General features: G+C 33.7%; 1 long non-coding RNA gene and 1 pseudogene across 1 annotated transcript in view; both read left to right on the top strand.

Moving 5' to 3' along the window:
* Positions 1 to 17,968, top strand: part of LOC136062984 (uncharacterized) — a 45,204-nt gene that overhangs the window by 2,540 nt on the left and 24,696 nt on the right. The window lies entirely within an intron of this gene.
* On the top strand, positions 1,312 to 14,354 carry LOC136062988 (sugar transporter ERD6-like 5; annotated as a pseudogene).

Here is a 17,968-nt window from a genome sequence, read left to right as displayed (position 1 = left end):
GTATTAACCGCAAGAGATGTTATGACATTTTTTTGCAGATAGGATGCTTGTCACCTACTGAGTCTGCAATTATGGAAGACTTGGGACTCTCTTTGGCAGAGGTAGGTATTGAACACTGTGAATATTAGCAGACTTATTGCATGAAAAATAACTGATGATTTTACTTTTGTAACATCTTTGTGTTTTCTTTCTACAAAAAATAAAAATAAAAAAAGAAGAAAAGAAAAAGAAAAAACTTGAGGGGTGTTTTCTTATTGTAAGTACAAGACCCATTAGTAACTATACCATTGGACTCTTTGTACAACTTTGTTTGACAGTTTGAATTGTATAACACTGCTTAACGTTCATATTGTAGTGCTTGTTGTGCAGACAATATCCATGTATTATCATTCTTTAATTTTTTTTTTTTGGTTGGATTTCAAAAGTCAAGTTTCCTTTGGATTCATGTTTGGGGGGATGACATTTTAGCGTGACATTCAAGAATGTTGAAGGTCTTTTAATTTTCTAGCAAACTAGAGGCTTGACATGAATGAAGCTTTAATTTATAGGTTGTTGAAGATGATGTCTTCCCCTGTCCATGTTTATAATACTCCAATATGAATAGATACTCTAAAGTCTAAAGCATACAATTTTGTTTCATAATATCATGAATAAAATTAATTGAGGTAGTGTTCTTTGAAAGAAATGCCATTGTTGACTCCCTCAATTTTAAGATTCACTTTTTAGTGCTTTATGGCATTATATAGCCTTGATTCATCACTTTGAAAGTAACAGTAGCAATTTGTAAGTTGGTATTTTGAAACTGATGGATTTGAGCTGTTGATCTTAACATGATGAAATACAAGTTCGCTGCTCCTTATGTCACACTGAAGTCAAAAGCTGTATGGTGTAATTCGAACGAAAGGAGATTCTTGTGGACGAATATTAAAATTTTCATCAACAATTTCTTGCTTTAAATTCCAATATTCTTAGTATGACCTGATTTGCAGTACTCATTATTTGGGTCAATTATGACAATTGGGGCAACGTTAGATGCAGTATTGAGTGGAAGAATAGCATATATCCTTGGTCGCAGAGGGATAAGTTTTGCTAATTCCCTTTACATGTCTCTAGGTCTATGTAAAGATTTTAGGTGCATTATGTTCTTCAACTTATCAATTCTTCTTCTTTTTAATTTTTTTTTTCTTATTACTCTTTCATTTGTTAGCTAAAGATATCTCTTCTATTAACAAAAATAGATACCTGTATATATAGCAGAAATAACCCCCAAAAATCTCGGAGGAGGATTTGCTACTGTGCATCAGTTATGGCAAGACCACTAAGAACTTGTACAAGTGAGCATGTTTATGATTCATGTGCATAATTATTGATTATTGTGCAGTTCATGATTTCTTTTGGGTCAGCAGTTACATATTTTGTTGGAACTGTTGTCAGCTGGCGCGCCTTGGCTCTGATAGCAGGTATCTTTAGTTCACTTTTCCTATTGGGCCAAAATGGCTTTCTACCATTGTTCATGGGAATATATATGAATATACCACTGTTTCAAAAATATATAGGGATCTATTACTTTTTTGGGTACTTGAGTTTGAGGAAATCGAAATATAAATGGTACTCAAGTTTCTTTGAAAAAATAGCTGAAAAATAGCCAAATTTTTTTTGATGGAACTCGAGTTCCATAAACTTGAGTATCAAAAAAGTGGTAGGTTGCTACTTATTTCTGAAACAATGGTAGATTTCCATATATTTAGCCTAAAGGTGCTACAATGCCATTTTCGCCTTTCCTATTGTATAAAACCAAATATAATTGCTCTATCAACTGGATTTTAATTTATTTCATTTGCAGGAACTATTCCATGTCTTGCACAACTTATAGGTTTATTCTTTATTCCTAAATCTCCAAGATGGCTGGTGAGTCAATTGGTTTAGAACTTATTGTTTACTCTGTAACTGAATGTAAAGAATAGTGATAAAAAATAAAAGGGTTTATCCAGCAACATTTTTTCTGTTACACTTGCAACATTCAGATTGTGAGATGGCAGTCATGTGTAATTTTTTAATATAAAAAAATGTTACGTTATTGTTTTGTTAGACACAGGCAAAAAAAAACTAACGGAATGATCAACAGGCAACGGCACTCATTTTTTAAACTTAAGAGACCAATAGTACTGAGCACTCACTTGAAACCTGAGAGACTAATTATCCTTATAGGGTAAATTTTAGGACCAACAATGTAATTTGCCAAAATAATATTATTTATTTGTTATTAATAATTAAAAATAGTTTTGTGATAAAAAAACCTCTTTGAAATTTCAGATTTTGCACATACAAGATTTCAATTATAATACATATTGCACAAAAATCGTGTTTCAAAAATACAATTTTATGCAAAATTTAAAATTTTAATACTTAAAATCATATTTTCAAAACACAATTTTAAACAAAAGACTATTCTCGAGAATAGTTTCTTCCCAACGTTATTTTTAATAATTATACACAATAATATTATTTTTCTAAGAAACCCCACTTTCAAGTCATATAGGCTTAATTATAACTTGGTTAGGCCTAGAACCCAACAAAGCTGGATTATCCATGGACTTATTAAAACAAGCGGGCCTAAGATGTGGGTTAGCATGGTTTACAAAGTTGACTCATATGGGCCATATCCAAGTAATAAAATATGGGCTCTCCATTGGCAATAATAAAAATTTATGTTTTAGCCACAAGTGTTTCATAGGCAATCAAGGATATATCACAATAGAACTTCAGCTTTCGCTCTTGACACCCCTCAAATGTTAGTATGAATTCTAGACACTGATATATAAAAAATAAAAATAAAAAGAAAATAAAAAAGATAAAGATAGGTATAAAAATCTAAGCAAGTAAATATAAATTCATTTCATTATTTACTTGCTTGTTCTCATGATTTTTCTTTGATTCACTTTCTTTTGTGTTGGAGAAGGTTTTTATGTTTTGGCACAATGACATAATAATCCTATATATCTTAGGTGTGTTTGAAACTAAAATTGAATTCTTATTATTGTAACTATTAATGGTTGCTTTTGTAAATCTATTTAAATGTATGTATGTTTTTCTTTTACCTTTCGTAAACAGTAGGTTGATTTGGACATGTTTAGGACAAGAAAGGGACAAAGAAGGTGGGGGGGGAAGGGGGAATGCTAGCTTGTAGTCTGGATATAAGTAATAATAAATAAATAAATAAAAAAAAGATAAAGAAAGAGAAAGATAGGCATATAAATCTAAACAAGCAAGCATAAATGCTTGCCTGTGCTTATTTCTCATGCTCTTTGTTTGTTTCACTTTCTTTTGTATTGGGGAAGATTTTTCTTTTTTGACATAAGGACATAATAATTCTATATATAGTAGAAGTTATAGATGATCTCTACATGAACTTAGCTTTAATAAACTGAAATTAAGGCTAACTTGAGAAAATTCCCTAGGTATGTTTTTGTGCCAAAATTGGATTCTTCCTACTATAGTATTGATAATATATTTTTTTGAAATATAATATTGCTAAATGAGTTTAGTTCTTGGTGCATTTAATGTAACTTTGATAAAAATTACATCACTCGATTCGTTACTTTTTATAAATCATTATTTTCTTGAATTCACGTTATTATTAAATCCTTGTTATAGGTTAATCACAAGCAAAAATTTTACAACAATTAATTGCTAGTAATTGCTATATTTATAAGTGTAGGGACTCAATTTGGATTGGACCCAGAGTATGAATGGGTTTTCAGCCCAACAAGCCCAAACAATAAATTTGTAGAGAGTGGATCGAAGGTTTAGGGCGCTGGCCGGCGTTCACGAAGCATGAACTTCTTTTCTTTTATGAAAAAATACTTAGAACCATTTACAACTGGGGGATACTCCTCGGCCATGGGCCGAGGAGGCCTCCTTTTTCCCCCCCTCTTACTTTACTCGCTCCTCTTTATATAGTCTTTATTGTCCTATCTTGTTCTTCCATCTGTTGATCATCCATTCGCCTTTCTTCTGACCGTCCGTCCTATCAGAGGCCTTATCAACACTCAAGTGGTTCACCCTGATCAACGTCGCCCTGCTAAGGGGTGCATCCCCATTAATGCGGCCAGAGGGGTTAGGTGAATGCATTAAGTGTGAAGGTGACAGCTTGCTCTGGGCTTGTCCCTCCCAAAATTATCCTTAGTATGCGCGAGGACGAAGAGGTCCTCGCGTGGATCCTAAAAAAGAGTCTCTCCCTAATTTAGCCTTGGATGGTCATCCTTCCTCGGCATGGGCCTTGGGCCTACTACACGATGGGCTGAGGCTATCAGGCCCACGGGCCCCACAATAGCCCTTCAAAATCCTGCTGCACATTCCCTCGGACCGGAGGAGGGTTTTGATATCTATGGGCCCTCTAGACGAATTGCCCCACTTCGGTCCGCGTTAATGCTGGCGACTTTTCGACTGCCCGATGTACGTTTTGGTGTTTCAAGACTCAGTGTGCGCCCACATTAAATTTTGGCTGCTCCACGTTTCCCTTTTAACGGTGTGATGGTAATTGTTCGGTGGGGATCTCCTGTTTTTATGGGCAGGCGGTTACATTTGGGGAACCTAAGGGGGAGTATAAGTACTTATTTGAACCGCCCGGTTTCCTCATTTTCGCGCTTACGACCATTGATGCGTATAATTTGAATCTGGTTCAACTTACACACTGCCCGAAGAGGATCTTCATATTTCTGTAAGTCTTCTTTTCCCAGTAACACCAAATTTTCTTTGATTCTACTCTTTCTTTCTTCTTCTGGAACCTTTAATCGTCCTTGGGGATGGGCAAGTTTAAGAAGTTGGTTGAGTCCGACGAGATGATGAACAAATTCATTGTTGACTATGGGATACCCAATAATGTGAGTTTGAGGTACTGTGAAGAAGAGGAGTGGTACATTAAGAGGAGAGAGGGTGAAGTCGTGATCCCGATAGTCGCTTTCGTAGAGGGAGGGATGAGAATCCCTATGAGGCCAGTGACTATCGGTTACCTTAGGCATTTCCGTCTGGCTCCTACCCAGTGCCCGTGAATGTATTTAGGATATTAGGGTGTGTAGATACCTTGAATGAGAAAATGGGGCTGAGACTGACTCACCACGATGTAAACTGGTGCTACAACCTTCATCACCTGAGGGGTAAGACGTACTATATGAAGACGAGGGACGACAGGGTCCGACTTATCCAGTGTCTTCCTGATTCTAATAAGGGGTTGACTCAAGATTTCCTCACAGTGTCAGGGGAGTGGCACAACAGTCTTCACTGCCCAACAGTATAGGGGGAGCCAGGTAGGGTATTCGAAGTAGGAGACGATCTAGGTTTCAGTATTTTTATTTTTTTTATTTTTTTTTTTATAGCTGCATATCCGCTTTGATTGATTAACCACAGGAGTTTCGCTTTTCTTTTCGCAGATCCGCACGCCTTCGCACGTTATTTCCACAAAATCCTCGGATGCAACCAGCCCAAAAATCATTCCAGTCCGAAGCACGTAATTAGAGCTCGTGACCCTCGGCTTACGCAGATTACCGTGGTGGAGGACGGTTTTGCATTTTCCGAGGGATCTCACATACCTGAAGGCACTCCGCTAGCAGGTCCCTTCTCATCCCACCAAGTAACTGAGACCGAGAAGGACAATCTAAGAAGACAGGGGAGGTGGTTGAACTGAGCTCTTCTGAGGACGAATATAGTGTGTTCAACCTAGCTGATCAGTCGAGGATCCTTCTGGTGATCCAGGAGACCCTCATCTGTCCGAAGCCGATCTCCAGTCCCTAAGAGTTGGTACTTAAGCTGAGATGGGTTTAAAAAGACAGCCCCAAACCAATCTTCTTGACCTGCTTGAAGGCGACTCCAAGAAAGGTGCACCGAAGAGTCGCAGCCCAAGCCTCAACACCTCCGCCCCAGATTTTAATTGTGCAAACCAGGTCATCCTCTATCCCTACAGTATCAAGACCCTTAAACCAAACTTATGACCCAAAAGGAAGAGCTTTCAAGGGTAGGAGCAATGATAGGAGCAAATCCCATTCCCCGCCCGAGGAGGGTAGATTTCGCAGGCCTCCGAAGCNGAGACTTGAACCCTGACCTTGTTCCCCACACCCATGAGCGCTTTATACTTATGGAATGACCATCGCACTTAGATGTGCAATGGTAAAAGAGAAACAAACCCAGAAAAAATGCAAAAGTGAGTACAATGAAAAAAAAAAAAAAAAAAAAAAAACACAGAAGAGCACACTTAGGTGCTCAAAAACTTGAAATATTATGACTCAGCCTTTGGTAATCCTCCAGAAGTGTCGTTGCACCCTTAAGGATATCACATGGGTGAGTTTGCGTTGCTTCAAAGTGGAGCTGATTTCTGGCATTCCAAATGGACCACGATACCATCACCCACATCTCCAGCACTTTCCTGGTGAGCTTCCCCTTCATTTGTCTAGCTAGCTAGGTGATAAAAATCCTGAACCACTGCCCTACATTTTTGTAGTTTACCACGGATAAGTGCCCAGACATTTTGAGCCATTGCACATTCCCTAAATCATGCTTTTTGGGGTGAATTTGTAAATTAGTTTTACTTGAATTACTAATTCTCTAAGCGTATATGAAATTTCTTAGAAGAAATTGTTAGTAAAAATGTGAAGTTAGACTTTTCTTCTAAAAGACTTCTACTACTTTACTTAAATTAGTCGCAAACTCATGCATTGAACTTGATAATATTTTTATGATGGTCTTTTTCTTATTCTTCTTCTTCTTCTTCTTCTTCTTCTTTTTTAATTTATTTATTTAATTTTTCAATTTGGACTAAGGTTTTTAAAAAAAGGAAAAAAAATGTATATGTAACGTATTTATTAACTTAAATCATACACTACACTACATTTAATATCCTAAGCAACTTATAAATTACAACCTATATGGGCCGAATCCATCATACAACTACACAATCAATAAATGAACAATAACATTAATTACCTTTTGAATTACTGCCTGAAATTTTCACAATTGTTAGAAGAGCTTAAATTCAAATAAATAAAATTGTCTTGATAAAATGTCCTCATAAAACATTACAATGCATAAAGGGAAAACCAATGGTTACTTCATCTTGATTATCTTTTTTACTAAAATTTATTATTAAAAAATAATACATTTTTCTCAAGAATTCAAAATATAAGTTAGCAAAAAATATCCATTTTTAATAAAAGTTATTTATAACATTTTTTTGTATTATTAAAAAGTATATAGAATTTGGAAATTATTATTGTAATTTAAACAAAATTTAAATTTAAAAAAAAAAAAAACTCAATTTTTTTCTACCCTACAATCCAAAAGGTGGTTCATGATGATTGTAACTCTTTGTATTTTTAATACAAAAATTAAATTTTATATTGATTGTATTCACCAATTTATATTATACCTATAATATTTTCTAATGTAAAATATTTTAAAATGCGAAGATTATATGATTGACAATTGGAAGAATGTTGAATTAATAGTGAGTTAGATTTAATGAGTTAGAGAATGTGTAAAGTTGCACTATTTATTTATATATTAATATTGTTTAAAAAAAATGAACAAAAAAAATTGTGACATGAATGATGATGCGGCTCAACTTGAGCATAATAACAATAAATGTTAAATTTCAACTTTTATATATGTATATATTTTTTGGTATGTAATTTAATTAATTTCAAAATGAGACGAGCTTTATGATATTCTTGTTTCTCTACTTTTCTCTTTTTCAGTTGTTCAATATGTTTCACTTGGTTTTAGTAATGCATTTACAAGTGTGTTTAATTTTATTAGGACAATCGACTTAATGCTTGTACTACACCATCTATCTGTACTAAGGCATAAATACAGCAAATGAATCATGGCCACTGAAAGCTGATGATAATTTCCCTTAAGCATTACTGTTTTCCCTAGTACCTTTAGCTGGCCAAGAAAAATTTATTGAAATTTACTGCCATTAATAAGCAAATTTTCATAGGCAGAAGCTGTTGTAAATGCTGCCCTGTCACTCATGCTTCACTAACAAAAAACTCAAGAGACCAATATACGCTGTCTGCAATTAGAGATTTGTTATGGCTTTTCAAACATACTCTGCAGCGTTTATATACAAACAGCAGAGCATAACAAATCAAAGTGTGCTAGAATAAATTCCATAATGACCTCTTTGCTTAACACGTGTCTATAACGAAACTCGCTCCCTCATGCTCAAGCTAATCCGACTTGGCATTCATTAAACAAAAACTGCAGCGTTTTTTCTCAGCTGCTTGTCACGTGCTCTTCACTTAATTAAAGGTCTTTTATTAGAATGACACCGTTGCAGTATTTTGCATATTTTCATTAAGCAAAACGACGGCGTAGCGTAGGAACTCTTTCTTTCTTCTGTTTTAACACCATGTCCTTCACCTTTTTCTCTTTAACCCTTTATTTAATTATTTTTCTTTTTCATCTACTTTCTTATTCTTTAGTTCTTTTTTTATTTACTATACTTTGCCTCATTTACTTACATTTTGACTCATTTATCTAAAGTGCTAACTAGAATATATGTGGGGCTTTAAAAGGCTTAGTATACTCTAAGTTCTGAGCTTATGTTGGATGAAAATTGATTCAAAGTTGTAGTATTCTAGGACTCAAAGCCCTCTTATCACCTATAAGCAGGGGAAAATAAGCAATTTCTTTTGTTTGTTTTCCACTTGATCCTTAGAAGCAACAGGGAAGTGTTCGTTTATCTTTTTCTTTAATTATTAGCCAAGTTGTCATGTATAGGTAGATCAGAATGAGATGTATCTATTTGACCAGTTAACAATTTGTGCAGGTATTTAGTACGGCTCAAGCAATAGGCATGGCAGGATTACCCCAACCCTCACACACCTTCACTTTTACTTTCCAATTTCTTGGTTTCTCAATGGTAACTAACATGATTATTTTGGCTATGATACTTCAGGATCATTTTTCATATTCTGTCATTTGTGATTTAGCTGTTGTATTCATTGCAAAGCTGGTACCAGAGACTAAGGGGCAAGCACTGGAAGAAATACATGCATCATTTACCAATCCTCAGCGCAGAAACTCAAACCCTTAAGACATATAAAAAAATTTGTTTATCTTAGTTCAACTGAAATCTAAAAACCCTATAAAACAAACTTCCACATGTGAATATATACTGTTCAATTGTGGGGTTATATCATGCATCATGATCCTCTTTTCAATTACCTATTCTACCCAATAAATCACTCAACATTTCTTCATGGCAAAGAAAAATGTTATCGGAAGCATTTTGGGAGAAATCAACTTATTTGATTGGTGGGGAAGATCATCTTTCCATTCTCAAGTATTGTGAATTTTATGCACACCTTTCTCAAGGTTATTGTAAACATCCTATTATCATCAAAAAGTTTTGTTTCTGTTATTTTCATGAATCATGATATCAAATCATCAATTTTCCCTAACTGATTCGGTAATTTTATAGCTTATATGAAACTAAAAAAAAAATAAAAATACTGCAATTGATAATACAAGATTGGAACACAATTTTCCTAGCACATTGGTAGCCTAATGTTTATGAGGGCAAATCATAACCAGCAATTTTCCTAGCACATTGACAATAGTTAAGTTGGCATTCCTAAGCTATTTGCTTTTAAGTTTATTATACAAAATCATAATCACTTAGAAGAAAGATTAACCATCCAAAGTCGAAAATCTAAAATCTAAGAATATCACAAACAACCACCACAGTGTAGAAAATTGCTAATTTTGTAATATAACTTGGTTGCTTTCTATTGAACTTGTAAACTAGAAATAGTATAATAATTTTTTTTTCATAAATTATCATTTATCCCAATAACTTGATTTTAATTTTGAAAGAATGATAACTCTAAGGGATTGCACAATTGGTTAGGAACCATGCCTTATGGAGCAACTCAAAGTCTAAAGTGATGGGGAAGAGTGAATTTTCATCACTTAATATTTTTTATACGTTCATGTGGCAAGTTAATGTTGTGAGCATTTGACATCAGTGAGCATTTGAAGGTTCATGTAATAAGTTGTAACAAAACTCTTTGAAAGCCATCTCATGAGTTGGGGGGTAGCAACAAAGGGTAGAAACTAAGACAGGCAACCTCAATTGCAAATTTGGATTTTGGAGTAAACCAGTTCAGGGAGTGTTGAAGTTGAGTGTATAATACTGATGGTGACTAAAGCTCTTGAACAGAACTCCAAAAGAGTTTATAAAAAAGAAGATCAGAGGGATATTCTCAAACTCAAACCATCATTGAACATAACTCCAAAAGAGTTTATAAAAGCTTTGAATAAAAGTGGGGGGCATATGTGTTGGTTTCTATCAACTTTAATCGAAGATGGATTTCCCAGGTCCTGAGGAACCCCCCCCCCCCCCCCCCCCCCCCCCCCCCAAAAAAAAATAGTACTTACATATTTGTGGTTGTTTTTAAAATTATTATAGTTTCATGGAATTGTGTAATTGAAAGATTTATTTACTTAATTTTTTCTGTTAAGAGGTAACTTTCGTTGTCAATGCTCAATGCATAAAAGAATATAAAAAGCATAATTGCTTGTTGGAAATCTTTGAAGTGTTCATTTAAAAAGCTGTCTTAATATTTTTGGTATAAGATGGGGATTTANAAGAATCTTCGAGGAGGGTTTACAACTGTTCATTAGGTAAGGCAAAAGTCTCGTGAATATGAAAACTGTGTAAGTCATTGCCCTGTTCACCTACTAATTGCCACTCATACAGTTAATGATTTGTTGTGGCATATCATTAACATATCTAATTGGAGCTTTTTTGAACTGGCGAACTTTGGCTTTGAATGGTAAGCTTCCCTGCTCTTGTCTTGTATTCTTGTCATTTGAAGGTAGTTTCATGGTAAGGCTTATTTTATTTTTTTTTATTTTTTTATTTTTTTTTTCTTTCTTTAATTCAAGAACTATACCATGTCCAGTACAACTTCTTGGTCTACTCTTCATTCCAAAATCCCCAAGATGGCTGGTGAGTTATTCAAAAATTTATTAGAAGATTTTTTTGGAAGGTGTTAGGGAGATAACACGTTGGGGAGACTCCAATTGATGAGTTAATACAATATATCACAACACCACTTAACCCAAAAGCTTGAGCCAATGGGTTCATGCTCAATTATGTTATATTTAATCACTCACTTTTGTCATTATTATCCAATGTGGGACTTCACTACTTATAACTAAAAAGCTTACAACTAAGCACACCACTCACACGTAAATATTCTAACAAAAGGTGCTCTTTGGATAATGCATTTGAAAACTACCAAAAAAAAAAAAAAAAGAGTTAAAAGTTTTGCTAATCATTTCTTTTTCCTTTATTCTTCTTTTTAGCCAAGTACATGTGATTTGACAAAGATGTCTAATCGCTATAAAGTGGAAAAGAAAATTCAAGCATTGACTGACATGGTCATATGATTTTTTTTTAGGCAAAAATTGGTCGAAAGAAAGAGTGTGAAGCTACTCTACAGCATCTTAGGAGGTAGAATGCTGATATCACTCTAGAAGCTACTGAGATTAGAGTAACTTTTGGACTTCAGATGTCAATGAGAAGATAACTCTTCATTTCCTCTTTAACTAGAAAATTACTTACTTTGACATAGTCTTGAATATTTTCCAACAATTTTGCTTAGAAACAAGTATTGACATGGTTTTTGAATCATTTTATAGGAGTACACAGAAACCCATCAATAGCTTTTTGAAGCTAGAATTCTTGACTTATTTCAATGGAAATATGCTCATTCACTTATTGTAAGCTTTTGTATCTGTTAGGTTCTAAAGACTTAGGATTTGTTATATTTAGAACACTAATGTGTAATGTTGGCAAACCATGATCAAAACAATATGTTTAGTCTTGTTTAGGCTTCCTCAAAGTTGTGTAATTCATGTAAAGTTGGAATCAAGTGGCTGCAGATGTATTGGTTCATTTCGGCCTGGCTCGATCGATCGAAACTCGGGCATAATGTTTTTCTGTAGAATTTTCCAATTTAGCCTTACCTCATTAAACATTTAGGGTTTTATGTTTTTATCCTAGGTATATAAGGCAAAACCCTAGCCATGTTTTTTAGAGTTGCTCTGAGTGTATTGTTGCTCATACTTTGCTGTTTGTGTGAATCTCTTGTGAGATCCTTGAGGAGCTTTCCTTCACATAAACTTAGGGTTTTCAAGGTAGAGATTATATTAACATCTTGATGATCAACTCAATTGCTGCCATTGGAGCTTAAAGAAACACAAGCGGGGGTGCTTGTATCTTGTGGGGAATCCAAGAAAGAATGAGTCCATGGATTCGGAGCTTGCACGTGGTCGTGTCAGTAAGTTCTACTGGTGGATAGCATTAGAAAGTCAAGCGAGAAGCTTGTAAGTCCTTTTCTATGAACTTCGATTCTTTCATATAGTGGATTCAAGTTTACCTTGAGGATAGATAGGTCAAATTCTCCCTAGGTTTTTACAGTGTGATTTCCTAGGTCATCATATCATTGTGTTATTTACTTTTCCACTGCTTTATATATTTGATATGATTGTTTGATTTGTTAACCTAGACTTGAATAATTTGACTAAATTAATCACTTGGCTAATTAACTAGGTTAATCTAGTTGGGTTAAAGGGTCTAAAACCGTTTAGTATCATAATCTTTGTAGCACATTTTTTAATTTTTTAGACAAGTTTGATCTTTTTGGCTAGCATAAAAGTGGGTTAGGTTGGAGTTGGCCTGATGGTACTGCAATAATTTGGAGGAGTCAATGGAATTGCATTTTATGCAAGTGCTATATTCATAACAGCTGGTAGAAAAAGGACTGTCTTTTTTCTTTCTCTTATTTTTTTCCCCTTATTTAATGCTACTTATAGTTAACAAGAAATGGAAGTTGAATAGAGGAATACTTTGTAAATGACAGGATTTTCGGGTAGTATTGGGACCATAGCAATGGTCATTGTTCAGGTTCTTGACTCTCGTTGCCGAATTCCAACATTTGCTTCTACTTAATGCTTTTTAAGTAATTTACATGATTTTGTACAGATTCCAATGATGGCATTAGGGGTAATTTTGATGGATAAATCTGGAAGGCAGCCACTTCTATTGGTAAGAAGGTTAAGAAATCTCTACTGTGTAATGGAGTTGAATGAAAAAAATTTGAATTCCACTATATTCATAGGTTTTTGCTGCAGGAACATGCTTAGGTTGCTTACTTGTGGGATTGTCATTCTTCTTGCAGGTATTTTCTATAGAAAAACCTATTTTTCTTGAAAACTAGTTTCATCGGTTTTGTTGAATATTTCTTAATAGAATAAAGATTCAATTATGTAGGATCTTCAAACATGGACCAAGACAACGCCAATTTGAGTACTTCTGTGAGTGGAAATCCTATTAAGTTTAAAAGCTCATAAAATAAATGTTGTTTAATACCATTACCATTGGTTGTATTTAACCAATTAGTAGCAATCTGGAAATAGTTTTTACTGCTTTGAAAGCATGAGCATTTCAGAAGGTTTTACATAAAGTTGTGGATTTTTATGATCTGATTTTGGTCATCTATTACAGCTCTCAATCTATATTCATGGTGCAATTGGCTTGAGGGTCACAATTCCAACATTGTACACCAGTTGATGTTAACTGTTGGTTTGAGCCAAATTCTTAGTGGTTTAAAGATTAGTTAAGTTGAATTTATCTGTTTGGTTTTGCAATCAGGTGTACATAGGATCTTTCTCACCAGGCATGGGAGGAATTCCTTTGGTAATAATGTTGGAGGTAGATTTTCCTTGTCATACTTGAAATACCATCTTTTATTATCAAAATAATTGCCATGAAGGCCTATGGTTGGCTGAAATAGAGTTGATTCTGTCTTAGATATTTCCCATAAACATGAAGGGCTTAGTTGGAAGCCTTGTTACATTGGTTAGCTAGTTAGGTTCTTGGATTGTATCATATGCTTTTAACTTTCTAATCGATTTGAGATCAGCAGGTAATGCCAAGCTGCTAGTCTTATCTCTAAATATTGTTGTTGTATTGGATGCAAACTGCAATATGATCACTTTAGCTTTTAATTTATGTTTACCTTTTGTCAGGAACATTCTTCATATTCTTAAGCATATGTGGCTTAACTATTTTGTTCGTAGCAAAGTTGGTACCAGAGACCAAGGGGCGAACACTTAGAAATTGAAGCATTATTGAATCCATTTTCAGCAAGAAAATGAATTCTGCATGCCTGTACGATAGCACCAATCCGTGTTTGAATAAGCAAAATAATTTCTAAAACATCAACTCCATAAAATTGTGGCACTGAGTGCTAGACTAATTGGTGACGGGTTGTCACAATAAGCAAGGTTTTTCTTTTTTCAAAATTCAAGATATCTTTGCAGCTTAGATCATCCAAGAACTATTTTCTAAAACTGTTGTGGTATTGATAACCATAGCTTGAAACTCAGCATTGCACTTGGAGAGAAACTACCTATTTGCCACCTAATTTAGGGAATGTGAAAGGTAAATCTTGAATTTTTAAACATTTAGAGACCATTTGGCTTGTGGAATCTTTCATTCCTGAAATCATATCCATGGAAATATAAAATTATCAAGTTTGGTTTGTTAGATTCATTTCTATCAAATTTGTGAGAATATAACATTTATGTTTCTAGTTAAATCATAATTTTGTGTGAAGAATGTTATAGTTTAATTGACACCAACTGGTGTTTCTAACACTAGGTATTTTCAAATTTTTAATTTTATTAAGTATTATAACATTGCTTAGAATTACAATAGGTGTTGATAAACTAGAATATAATGGACTAACTGATATTTTATGCATATTATAGGTACTAGATATTAATTGCAACATTTGGCACGATTAAGTCACACTAAATATAACATTCAAGTTTGGAATCATCAAATTTTTAAAAATGATTGGGTAGAATTAGTGCAAAGATAAAGAAGTTAAAGTTACACAAGATATGGCATTCAAGTTTGGAATAATCAATTTTTTAAAATGATTGAGTAGAATCAAAGTAAAGATAAAGTTCATTTCTTGATGGTATTTTTGTCTTTATTCTTTTTCTTTTTTAAATCTTCTTTCATTTTCTCTTTTACGTCAATCTAATGTTTGTGTTTTTCTTTTTTTTTAGAGTTACACTAGATGTTGATAAACTAGAATATAATGGACTCATTTACATTTTATGCTTATTAGAGGTACCAAATATTAATGGCAACGATTGACAAGAGTAAGTCACACTAAAGATAACATTCAAGTTTGGAATCATCAATTTTTTAAAATGATTGAGTAGAATTTATACAAAGATAAAGAAGTGAAAGTTACACAAGATATAGCATTCAAGTATGGAATAATCAATTTTTTAAAATGATTGAGTAGAATCAAAGCAAAGATAAAGAAGTTCATTTCTTTAAAGTACTTTTGTCTTCTTCTTTTTTTCTTTTTTCTTTTTTTTTCTTTTCTTGATTATCAAGAAAGAATATATGAAGAGATGGTAAGAATTCTTATAGACCATAATTTCTTTTTCTTTTTTCAATCTTCTTTCCTTTTTACTTTTACGTCAATCTAATGTTTGTGTTTTTCTTTTTCTGACCTCAATGTTTATGTTTTTCAAAAACAAAGAAAATGGAAAGAGGAAACACACACAAAAAGGAAAACAATATGTTACACTTTTGAAGCAAAAGCGTTAAATGTACCAGAACCTAAGTTACATATTTATTACAGTTACTAATCTACTTGTCTAAAAGAAATCAATTACACATTAATTAATATAAAAGATAACAAAATAAATTCATGAATAAAGCTAGGGACACAATATATTTACAACATGTGGTAAGCTATTAATAATTGGTTAAAAATGATGCCTTTGATGGCCCAAATTAGAACCACTAACAGATTGTCATCTATGTTTTAATATAGTTACACATATAATTAATAAAATATAATACAATATATGATACTTCTTTTGGGTGTTAAATATATGACATAATTAGGATTGATCTATTATCATCGAATCACCATCTAATCGCCAAAAGGTGTGCATCTCAACCAGCACATCTTGATGTTTTCAAAGAATACATCTAAGGAACAAAAAGATAGAGTTTCATGCGTGTGTGTATAGCCTAGATAGAGATGCATAAAGAAATATAATAAATGAATGAGAAATAAATTGATTGTATGGACATGTTTACAAAAAAGAAAGAGGAAATGTTAGTATGAAGTCTAGATATGATAAAGAAAAGATGATGATGATGATAATAATAATAATAGAAAATGAGAAAGATAAGTATAAACATCTAAACAAGTAAGCATCAAATTCCTTGCCCAATTTCTTCTCATGTTCTTTCTTTTGTATTGGAGAATGTTTTTATGTGCCAAAGGCAAAATAAGCCTATATATAGAAGAAGTTATGGATGACCTCCACATGAACATATATTTGACAAAATTGATATTGAGACTAACTTGGAAGCTTTTCTAGGTGTGTTTTGAAGTCAATATTGGATAATTATTACAATAAGTAATGATGGTTGTTTTTGCAAATTTATTTATATGCATGTGTGTTTTTCTATTACTTTTCATAAATAATATGTTGATTTGATTGCTTAAATTTTGTTGTATATATGTTAAATAAAGTAAAATTTTTGGCATATTTAGTACTTGAATTAACAATATATATAATTTTTTTTTTTTGAGATATATATATTATTGCTAAATGGGTTTGGTTCATGCTACATTTGACTTTGCTTTCATAAAAATTACATCAAGTAGTTACTTTTTTTTAATTACTATTTTCTTGAATTCACATTCTTATTAAATATCTATTATAGGTTAATCACATTTAAGAATTTACAACAATAAGTTGTGATCTACTGTTAAATCTATATGGTTATTTGTTTAATATATTTAATAATTCAAAAAACTATAAGATCTCTTTATAAGTTAATGAGTTTCTAATGCCTAACTGCTTCGATATTCAGAAAGAATGATAGATCATAATAATATTTAGTAAACTTGATAGTTCAAAAAGAAATTTATTCCAACTATGAGTTAAGCAGAAATTTTTTGAATATTCCAAAAGTAACAATCTCTCCTCTCATATGAATGTAGATCCTCACTATGAATTTAATTAGTGTGATCTACTATTATGTGGGAGGAAGAAACATTAATCTTAGTGTAAAGAATTTGACATGAGGTGCCTAATAAAATCTCATTTCTTTTGTAATTGTGGGGCCAGAAAATCGGGTAGCCTTGGCCCACTTCAACCCAGGCCCAAATGGCCCACGCCGAGGACGCACGATGGGTCCGAGGATGACCCTATCCTCGGTCGTCCAAGACCTCAGTACGAAGAAGGGGCAAGCCCTGGGCGAACTGTCACCTCGACATTGAATACGCTCACCTAACCCTTCTGGCCGCATTAATGGGGATGTAACCCCTTGACAGAGCAACATTGATCAGGGCGAACCACTGGAGCATGGATATGGCCTCTGATGGGACGGACAGTCAGAAGGAAGGCCAATAGATGATCAACAGGAGGAGGAATAGAGGGATATATAAGAAATGTGAGCAAAATGTAAAAAAGAGGTCTTTTGGGGGAGTGGGGGGGAGAAAGAAAAAGCCTCCTCGGCCCATGGCCGAGGAGCATCCCCCAGTTGTAAATAGTTCTAAGTATTTTTCAATAGAAGAAAAGAGTTCATGCTTCGTGAACGCCGGCCAGCGCCTAAACCTTTGATCCACTCTCTACAAATTCATTGTTCTGGATTCGTTGGGCCTTTAACTCATATCCTTTGGGCTTGGGCAACAAAAACAGACCCTACAATTGGCGCCGTCTGTGGGGAGGATTAATGCGCTGGCCGGCATAACAGGCGATTGTTCTAAATAACCATTCTACGAAAGATCGGTGGTGATGCAAAAAAAAAAAAAAAAAAAAAAAAAAAAAACCAAGTAAAAAATGAAAA

Source organism: Quercus suber, unplaced genomic scaffold (assembly GCF_002906115.3).
Source record: "Quercus suber isolate HL8 unplaced genomic scaffold, Cork oak 2.0 scaffold_473, whole genome shotgun sequence".
NCBI lineage: Eukaryota > Viridiplantae > Streptophyta > Magnoliopsida > Fagales > Fagaceae > Quercus > Quercus suber.
Note: the sequence above shows the minus strand (reverse complement) of the source record. Positions and strands in the feature narration are given on the sequence as shown.